General features: G+C 43.3%; 1 pseudogene; it reads left to right on the top strand.

Annotated features, from left to right (window-relative positions):
- Positions 1 to 4,500: 4,500 nt before the first annotated feature.
- LOC148014953 (glutamyl-tRNA reductase 2 pseudogene) lies at positions 4,501 to 6,249 on the top strand (annotated as a pseudogene).
- The last annotated feature ends 1,671 nt before the right edge of the window (positions 6,250 to 7,920 follow it).

Raw genomic sequence — 7,920 nt, 5'->3', positions numbered from 1 at the left:
GATTTTGAATTATTTGATTAACTATGATATAAATTAGTCAATTTGGTTCCCCACTGGATTGCCTACTTCCATGTTGTTGTTGGACACATTCACATTAGTCAAATTCCCATTTAATGTAGCTCTTACATTGACATTACTGTGATGGTGGGGAGCCATGTTGTTTTCCTTGCACAATCCTTGCACTTGAAGGTACTCTCAAAGTTGCCCTAAAATGGTGAGGATGACTCTAGAGTTAGGCATCTTTCTCAAGGCTAAGGGATATCAAGACTAAAGGTTCTCAAGACTAAGAGAATGTTGATATAAAATGATGATATTAGAGGATGCTAATAAGAGAGAATATTTGATAGAAAGGAAAGTGGAAGGAGAGTGCTTAACTTTCCCTTCTCTACCTACAACTTGCCTTTCCCAACTCATTGATTTTATTGTTCTCGCATAACTCTCTCATACAAGATATCACCCTCCTCCCCTTATCATTCATGATCATGGCTCTTGTCTTGTCATCTATAATTATCCATATTCCTCTGGGATATGTCTAAGATTTGTTCTCTCCCACCTACAATCGTGCTCCTTGGTATAACCAGGAGACCCCTGTGTATCTAGTGTACCCATTGGGGTGGTATCTCTTAGAGTAGCACCCATAGGGGTGCCACCTGTGAATGGTAAAGTACGGTAATATAACTCTAAAAAAATGATGTTACTTAAAATGCATATTATAGAGTACCCTTATAAGTGATTCATCAAGGAATTGAGTAGGCAGATGCTGCAAGTATGACGTAGCCTATGGTCCCATATCAATCTCGTGGCACAACTCCACATACACTAGAAGGTCGATAGACACATCATCACAAAAGGATGAGTCCACCTCGTTTTCAAAGAATTCCTGGCATTCTTATCTTTTCATCATTATTACCCGATTTCTCCTCCTCTACACGCTCCAAGCCATCTTCAACCTCCATCCCTTTGAGATATCGACCCCTCCATCTCCATACTGTCCTCATATACATTGCGAACATTGCTTTCATCATATACTCTCTCACTTTGGGGAGCTGAAGGCACAACATATCACCATCGAGGTTTTCAAGGGTTTAGATAGAAAATTAATTGTTCAAAATCACATACAAGAGAGATTCAACATTTATGACATATCTCTGTAATCGTAATAAAATTAAAAAAATATTTCTTTGTGCACTTGTTCACAATGGGCCAACAAGACGAACGTGTCATGGATATCCATTCATCTTTTTTCAAACTATTTCAAGAAATCCAGATGGACCTTGTCAAACGGTTGCCCTGACTCCTTCCAGTATCACTTTGAACCACTACACATCGAATGTGCTCATGGAAAAGCTACGGTAATCCACTGGGATAACAATTTGCAAGTTCCCAAAATACACCATCTCATATATAACGGTGTTTGGATCCGTGGCTCATTGTCAGCTCTCTTACTTGAACTTTGCCATGACATCACAATCAATTGTGAAGCACATTTTATTGATGTGCTCAATGCGGAAATGTTGCCCCCACCACCACGCTACACTGAATATTTTGTATTGTAGATTGAAACAATTAGATTAGTTGTCACATATAAAATCTAGATATGACATCTTATAAAATATGTGGGTACCTTTAGACTACATCCCCTCCAGGTTTCTCACTCCTCGGTAGTAGAGACCTCCACCCCTTCGCAAAAGCCTGCAATCAAAGCTCCATGTAACCATTGCATAGACATAAACCGTGGCATCTTCTTGATGTCCTCATGATATCAAATCAGTCGATGGCACATACTACATCAAAATTCAAATCGTTCTTCTTTCCAATCTTTCCTGGATTGCTTGTACCTAGTGAGCGACGTCTCCTTGGATGCATGGTGTAACATACAAAAATGATTCACTTTCTCCTCCATTGCAATATCCATCATTTTTTCTACCCCATTTCCAACCACCAAATCTCCAGCCATTCTATCATCGTCCTTTAGTGACCATAGCATATTGTTGTTCTGAATCCACCGTTGGTAACCATGGTGAAATTTGTATTAATGCCTCCGACACCAACCAACCTTCAAACATGCTACCTTTTAACCGAGCTAATTGTCGCACAAAGCCTTTAATGGTTTTCATGAAGTGCTCCAAGAAGAATATCCATCGTATATGGATCAAATCCACCTCTCCTGGTGCATCTTGTAAATGAAGTGTAGATTGCAGCGGGACCATCCATTGTACTAAATTTGACAAGCTGTAAATCGCCCCATGTATTTCTGTAGTGAGGCATCCTCCAATCTTGATCAATAGTACAAACTGCCACAAATGAAGAAGCATTAGGAATATCGATTAGAATCTAAATAGCAAAATACACATGCCACTTACAATCCATTCGTAGTAGCAGTCCATTACAAACTGTGTTTCCACCGGCCTAGAGACTCGATATGCAAAGAGACACGATCTCACTGCATTGATCGAACGATTGTATGGATGCAGCAACCCTGTAAGTCACTTATCTTTCTTGTCCACAATTACTAAATTTTATTAAAATACATTATTGTATGGTGGACTGATGTATAGTTGTTTCATTTTTTTGTAGAGTCCATTCGATGCTCCTTTACAGCAAGCTGAGGCTTCGGATGGCGAGGATCTATAGCTCGTCCCTGGATCAATGGAGCTCACATACTCTTCTTTTTTGGTCACGTGTTTTGTGTAGGCATTTTCTATATAGTAGTAGTATCTTGCCATGATTGTACCGTCACTTTCATTACGCGATCATGTATTTATTTTATGTATCAGTGTTGTGATTCAAGTACGCTTTGCCTTCATTTACACGAGCATTGTACACATTACCGAAACTCTTTTGTATGGCCCAAATAAAGTACATAGTGCTATTTGCCGCAAAAAAAAAAAGTTATTGTCGCTATTAGCATCGCAAATTTCTTACACGCGTCACTATTAGTGTCACAACATGCGTCGCAAAGTGTCGTTATCTGCGTCGATATCACTGATACCGACGCAGATACACTGATACCGATGCAGATAACAACGTTGATAATGACGCTGATACCGATTCTTTTATGGCATCGCTAATACCGACGTTTTTTTACGACGACGAGGGCAAATTTCTTTATGAACATTTTCATCGGTTTGAACGTTAGTAAGCCTTATATCTTGTAGTGTGTTTTTTTTTCTCTCTCTCTATTTATTGTACTATCTAAATACCACACTCAGGTTTTGCGTTGCAATTAGCGTCGCTAAGGATCATAGTTAGTGTTGCTAACTCCTTTAGCGATGCTATTTGTGATGCAAATAGCGACATAAATAGTGATGCCTATATTTTGTGTAGCCAACCGCAGTTGCTGTGTTTCCATTCTCTTGTAGTAGTAATATGATTCAAAAAATGCAATTTTTTAGCAATCTGAACCCTTAGAGTAATCTTGGTTCGCAATACAAGCAAACCAATCTAGTGAATGTACCCCAAGGTCACCATTGCAACCATCAAGGTCGATGAGTATCTATGGAAGCCTTCATATTCAAGGCAACCATCCTTATTCACTTGCCACCATAGAAAGCAACAAACCTAAAGATTGCTTCTCTTCGAGCTCCCTTTAGCTTGAAAGGCATTAAACATGTTCCTTCCTCCTATCATGTGATATAACGAAGTGTTACATGATATTTTGCTAATTGGTCTTGAGTTGATCACACCAAAACAATTTACACTTGTATCAATCGCTTGTGATTTTCTTCTAAAACAATTCACACTCATATCATACGCTTGTGATTTTCTTCTATCGAGACCAAATGATCATGCTTAACCATGCTCCCACATTGCAAGCACCTCCTTTTCCCTTTCTTTAGGGGAAGGAAAGGGCTTAAAAGTAATGTTGCTGCCGCCATGCCAAACCAAAAAATCGCTTTGCGTGATTGGAGATAAGTCAAACACTAGTCCCCCTACTAAGTCAGATTAGTGGAACATTAGTCACCCTACCTAATTGGAGATTAGTGGGAGATCACTCCCCAACTGATTGCAACGGCCAATAGTCAGAACTCTCATTTAAACGTACTTGTATGTGACCCAACTTTCAGGTCGTAAATCAACTACTTCTTGCCGGCTTTAGCTAATAACAACATGCAACCTAGCTAGTAGAGCACATTTCTCACAGCAAACGAAATACTAAGCAGCCTCGACTTGGGGTCCATAGTCGGCGGGCGCAAACCCAATCTCCCTTGTCTCGATTTTGCTTTGTCCTCTTTGTTTTATATTTTCCCCCTTTTACCGGAAAAAAAATCCCCATCCAGGCTCCAATTCTCTCTACGTGGATCGCGTCTTGCGTGCGGAGGAGAGACTCGAGACAATCGCATAATAACCTAACAAGACGGGCACTAGCCTACATGACGCGCTTATATATTCGGGCCGTCTTTGCCACTTCCTGCAAGTTCCTTGTAAATTTTCGCTTCATCCAGAATATCATTCTGCGTCTCTCTCTCTCTCTCTCTCTCTCTCTGTGCGCAGGTTGCGATGGTGATCGGATGTCCGATGGTGCAGGCTCTGGTGATGCCGTCATCTTCATCTTCAGGCTCATACCCCAGCGCTCCCCTTGCTAGCTCATGCCCCTTCCTGAGATCATCTGCCAGCTGCATGGACCCGATCGGGCCTGGAGCTCCCAACCGCCTTGGGAAATCATCTGCGTGCCCTTTTCTCAGGGCGTGCGCCAGGTTGCCCTCTCGTATAGCTCTCTCTTTCCATCAGCAACCACCGATCACAATAAACGCAGGCCTTGAGGAGGACAACGCAAATCATGACGAAGACGACGTCGACCCCTCCTCCGCGGCGCCAATTAATCCGGTGCACGGTGCGGTGAAGGAGGACGACGAGAACGGCAACAGCCGGCTCGTGGTTCTGGGCCTGACTGTCCACACCACATCCATCGAGATGCGGGAACGTTTGGCTGTCCCTGAAGCAGACTGGGCCTCTTCCAGTGAACAGCTTTCCAAGCTCCCTCACATAGTGGAGGCAGGCATTCTCAGCACCTGCAACCGCATGGAGGTCTACCTCGTCGCCCTTTCGTATCAGCGCGGCGTCCAGGAGGTCCTGCAATGGATGTGCCAACTGAGCGGTATTCCACAGCATGAGCTCCGGGATCATCTATTTATCCTGCAGGAGGAGGAAGCCACGCAGCATTTGTTCCGGGTTGCATCAGGTCTAGATTCCTTAGTCTTGGGCGAAGGCCAAATCCTTGCCCAAGTGAAGCAGGTTCTCCAGCTTGGTCAGTCTTCGCCAGGGTTCGGCAGGATCCTGACTGGCCTCTTCAAGCAAGCCATCGGCGCTGGCAAGCGCGTGCGAAGCCAGACCAGTATCACCACCGGGGCTGTCTCTGTCAGCTCTGCCGCGGTCGAGCTCGCTGCTTTACACTGGCCGCCTGGATCTAGCCTTGCCACAGCTAGCATTGCGATTGTTGGCGCTGGGAAGATGGCGCAACTCCTCGTAAAACACCTCACTTCCAAAGGTTGCACAAGCATGATCATAGTCAACAGAACACAGAAAAGGGTGCAGGAACTGCAAGCGCTCTTTCCTCAAGCGAGCCTGTCCTACAGGCCGCTTCGTGAGCTGATCGTGTGTGTTGGGGAAGCTGATATCGTCTTCACCTGCACTGCTTCGAAAGCTCCTCTTCTCGCCAAATCAGCTGTGGAGGCCCTTCCCCCGGCAGCCACTCACATAGCCGCTGTGAGGCACTTTATCGACATATCTGTGCCCAGAAACGTGTCCAAGTGCGTGGCAGAACTGGCCACATCAGCCATCGTTCACAATGTGGACGATCTGGCGCAAGTGGTCGCGGCAAACAAGGAAGAACGGAGGAGAAAGGCTCTGGAGGCGCAGGTGGTCGTTGAAGAAGAGATCAAGAAGTTTACTGGATGGAGGCGATCGTTGAAGACACTCCCCACCATCAAGAAACTAAGGGCGTATGCGGAGAAGGCTCGGGCAGATGAGTTCCAAAAGTGTATGGGGAAGCTTGATCTGACACCGAAACAGAAGCAGCTGACTGAGGAGATGAGCAGGGCCATTGTAAGTAAGTTGCTGCATGGTCCGATGGCCGCTTTGAAATGTGACGGCAAGGACAGTACTAAGACCTGGGCGGACACCCTCGCCAACATGCATGCACTAGAACGTGTGTTCGAGCTGCATTCTGATCATCCGGCACCCATGGAGGAGGAGTATCAAGCAAAGGTTGACGAAGACAGGTCTCCTGTACACTCAAGAACGGCCTGATCAATAACGACGACAGCTGGAATTCACGGTTCATATCAGCTTACACAATGCATGTAGTTGCTAAGCAGCGTGCGCAGCATTAGAATTACGTAGTCTGGATTTCCGCGTCACCCAAACCTGGCATCCCCTGTTCATGGCGATGCTGCAGACTCTTACTATCCGGAAGTAGGGGAACCTGGGTTCCTACTTGATGACTCTGTCTGATTGTCTGATCTTCTCTCAATTCTGAGAACTGACCATCATCAGACTCTACACTAGTACACCGTCTCTCCTTCGACCACCATCAAAGAGGGTGAAAAAGAACATCCAGATTTTTCTTTTCTTCCCTTGATTTTGGCTGTAAATTTCAAACATCTCCATTTAAGGAAAGAAGGGTGTTATCTGTGTTTCATCTTATCCTTTAAAGGAATTATTGTGAGAAACTGGTACTAGTGAGGCAATATAAGAGTGCCCAATGTTGTCAAATCTCTTCAAAATACAATGGTGATCATAGGTTTTGTGGCCTTATCGACTTCGAAGTTATGTGATGATAGTAAGAATTAGTATTTTGTGTTTTTAACTTTCCCTATGAGCAAATCCGTATGGATTTCATGGTTAGTTTCCCTAATATCTATCCTAAAGATAATATTATTTGGACCATCGTCAATTGTTTACAAGAATCATGTTTTCTCCCATGATGCTAGAAAACACAACCATGGGAAGCACAGTAAGCGTTTCCGGCCAGGCCAACTACTATTATAAAGAATTATGCTTTTGTTGATAGTTTCTCAAGCAACTTCTTAGTACCGTAACGTTGGTATGGTTCACCTAGATTCACGATTATGAATTCATAAAGTTCGTGTTTGCAATTACTTCCAGGTTACTTACCCAAATTCACGATTATACATTAATAAAGTTCGTGTTTGCAATAACTTCCAGGTTACTTTGGGTGCTGACATTGGTACTAAAATAGGCTTTGGCTCTACACTTCATCCTACACTAATGGTCAAGCTGAGGCCACAAGTACTAGAATTCTTCACTTAATACGTGCATGCATTATATCATGTCTTGGCACATGGGACACTTGTAGAGATGAGAGAACCTAGAAGGAGGGAGAGTTGAGTGTAGCCCTTAGAGAGGAGACAAGATAGTGAGACAAAAGGCTCTTGTTTCATTTCATGCTTTACTTACATATTGTAAAGGTTGTATCATGGGATTCCAAGTCTTAGAGGTTGGATGTCCTGTGAATGCTCAAGGCATTCAATTGGTTTACACCAACAACCCGGCTCAGTTGAATTCTAAGAGTGGATGTGATGATCTTCACCAATGTGTTCATTGGAGAAATACAAGTACATTTACCTATGTGTACCTATATGACATGGAATTGCACATTTACCTATGTGTACCTCTATGACATGCTAAAAGAAAGAGATTGTAGTATACAAAATTTTTAGATCAATGAATAGGATTTTACATCACCAAGGATCAATAAGAAAAGGATGAACATGAAAAGTTGAAGTAAAATGAGAATGCTTCATCTTGAAGTGAGCCAGTGAATCTACATCACCCAAGTTCTCTAGTTTGCAATTAAAATGAGCATGTTTAGGCCAATGCCAACCAACTCCCTCCCTTTAATTGGAATGTATCATCATCTTTATTGTGGCTTGAGACATTATCATGTTCACAAAGGTA

The sequence above is a fragment of the Lygodium microphyllum genome, chromosome 24, assembly GCF_053477565.2.
Source record: "Lygodium microphyllum isolate KBCC chromosome 24, Lygodium_microphyllum_v1.1.10, whole genome shotgun sequence".
Lineage (NCBI taxonomy): Eukaryota > Viridiplantae > Streptophyta > Polypodiopsida > Schizaeales > Lygodiaceae > Lygodium > Lygodium microphyllum.
This window is presented reverse-complemented; position numbering and strand designations above follow the sequence as displayed.